General features: G+C 36.9%; 1 long non-coding RNA gene across 1 annotated transcript; it reads right to left on the bottom strand.

The window, feature by feature from the left end:
- Positions 1 to 260: 260 nt before the first annotated feature.
- On the bottom strand, positions 261 to 1,505 carry LOC110925670. Its single transcript, XR_002584652.1, has 2 exons — positions 1,471 to 1,505; positions 261 to 519 (listed from the first exon to the last, which is right to left on the bottom strand). It is a non-coding gene; the product is annotated as an uncharacterized LOC110925670 (long non-coding RNA).
- Between the last annotated feature and the right edge of the window lie 1,385 nt (positions 1,506 to 2,890).

Genomic DNA, 2,890 nt, shown 5'->3' on the forward strand with positions numbered 1-2,890 from the left:
AGTCTATAATGTCACAGACTCGAAGGAGTCTGAAATCGAGTGTATTCTAAAATCAGAGGATAGCTCGTTAACAGGGGTCTCAAAAGTGAAATTAGTAGCAGCGTTCTCGTCTAACTCCCCATCATCATGAGTGTTATCAGAAGGACCATCAATAACATGTCAACGTCATTATCAATTATTCGTCGAGTATCCAACTGTAACACCCTTAATAATTTAACATAATATATCGAAATGTTTCATGATACTTTATAAAATCAGAGTTTACAAAAGGATTTACTGTTTTAAAACATACATACTAGTGTAATTTCCCAAACATGTTTAAGATGGTACAAAATTCATTTAAGAGCCATCCCTACTAATCAGCTAACAACTAGCTAAAGGATTCAAAACACCATCAACCAAAAGTATTTATGACATGTTTAAAGTTTAGACAAAATTATATTCATGCGGAAGCTTCAGTTTGCGTGTTCGGTTCTTGACAAGGTGCTTGATCATCATCCGAGAGAGATTTATTTGTACCTAGAGTCAAACACTAAAAACCGTTAGTTTCGACTTAATATATAATGTATAAACAAGTTTGACAACACGAGTGGCCCTAAAATACAAGTTTTTCCTGGGTTCCACCGTAAATTACGGTGTCACCGTAACTTACGGTGGACCTGGAATGATTATGGTTCTACCGTAACTCAGGAGGTTCTCACCGTAACAGTTTGAGCTCCACCGTAAATTACGGTGGAACCGTAATTTACGGTGGGCTCTGCACATTTACTCTTTTGCTATTTTTCAACTTTACAAGTTCGTAACTTTTTACTCGCTTATCCGATTTAACCGATTCTTCTTGCTATGAGTCCGTAATAAAACCTCGGACTTAATCATGTAAATTTTACATTGCGGAAACCGAGATACCCACAATTTGGTTCCCAAATTTCCTTATTTCCGTTATTCGACCCAATAGTATGAGTGCATAGCATCTCTTTTCATTCTTAAAACCTTTTCAACATATTTACCCAACTACCCGGGCTCACATACTTGGTGTTTTCATGCCAATTCCCTGGCTTTGCATTTCCTCTAAAACTATTACTTGATTGTTCGGAATTCAAGCATTCCGTTTCAACAATCCTTTTTCCTTTAACATCATTGTTCGACCCATATCCCGGGTTCTTATACTTAGATTCACTATCACCAAATCATTAGCATGGTGCAATTTATCATTTATCTAGATATGAGACTTTCAAGTCGCTACTTCCGTGACTATTTTAAAACATCATTTTGACCCGTTTTGCCATTTAGTGAAAACCATCACTTCAATGACTAACCCAACTAAATACCGAGTTCTTGTTTTGACCCGTTTGATAGTCGAGTGCACTTCGGCACTTAGCGACACATCAAACGCATCCTTTACTCTACATCATCAATTACATTTCAAACCAAAGTAAATAAACTTAATTTGACGAGACTAAAGTCGCGTACCTTCAAAGCGCACCTTTTCCGCGGGTATCACCTCCGGTGTGTCCACTCGACGTCCCGGATTCCTTGCCTAAAAGAGTCCAATTCATTAAAGATTAGAACTCTTTTTCATAAGCTTTAACGCATTCATTCATTACATATGTAAATCTGCGTTTTTAACAATCTTTAACATTTTAAATCCTCATTTAGGCGTTTTATCAAACACCTTGCGGGTCAGATTTTTACATGATCTAAACCAAGTTCATAACTTGAATTTATCACTCAAATTAACTTCAATTAAACATTATACACATATTTTAACATCAACAATTTCAGAGATTATCTCACAATTTCAATTTTCACTAGAACAAGAGTCTTAATCCTAGTGTTTATCAAGTTCTACCAACTTACTAATCACCCACTATAGTGATTTTGATTTCTACAACTAACATGCAAGATTTTTAACAAGAAACATCTAGGGTTTGTCCCTAGACTTCACATTACTTCCAATTTCATGTTTTGCAACACATAATCAAGCTCAACCTTCGATTTCAATCTCATGTAAGAATTTGATTTGTATCAAAATAACCTAATTTGACATACCTTATGACCTTCTTGACGAGGAGATCACAATTCTATGTTCAGATTTTGATTACAACGTGATTTGAGCCTTCAATTTAGAGTTTTTGTTGATGTTAGGGTTTGGAGGTGTGGGTGTCACCCCTCTCTGTTGTTGATCGACCAGAACCTCAATTTTGAGGTGTTTGGTTTGATTTCTTACTACTTAGTAATTAGAGTTTCATATTTAACAACTTTAGTCCCTCCACTCTTATCTAGTTTATATTTTTGGCCCTTTTAACTCATTCAAATGTTACTACAAGATTTTTAACTAACTAGGTTATTTATCCTAGTTAGCTTATTCTTGTTTATTATGTATTTTATAATTCTAGTATATAGTTTTTAAATTTCGGGATGTTACAAGTCCACCCCCCTTAAAGAGGGTTTCGTCCCCGAAACCGAATTACGTACCGAATAGCGTAGGGTAGAGCCGTTGCATTTCTTCTTCGGACTCCCACGTAGTATCCGCACCCTTCCGGTGTTCCCATTTAACCTTCACTTGGTTGATCCTTTTGTTTCTCAAACTTTTCACTTTACGATCTAGGATTGCAATTGGCCTTACCGCGTAGTTAAGGCTGTTATCCACTTCAATATCGTTGTAGTGGACACGAGCAGTTTCGTCCGCTAAACATTTACGGAGATGTGACACATGGAATGTGCTGTGTACCCCGCTCAACTCCTCAGGTAGCTCAAGGCGGTATGCTACCTTTCCAACCCGTTCCACAATTTCGAATGGCCCGATAAATCTTGGGCTCAACTTTCCTCTTTTTCTAAATCGAATTATCCCTTTCCACGGTGATACTTTCAACATTACCTTATCACCCAC

The sequence above is a fragment of the Helianthus annuus genome, chromosome 17 (genome assembly GCF_002127325.2).
Source record: "Helianthus annuus cultivar XRQ/B chromosome 17, HanXRQr2.0-SUNRISE, whole genome shotgun sequence".
NCBI classification, from domain to species: domain Eukaryota; kingdom Viridiplantae; phylum Streptophyta; class Magnoliopsida; order Asterales; family Asteraceae; genus Helianthus; species Helianthus annuus.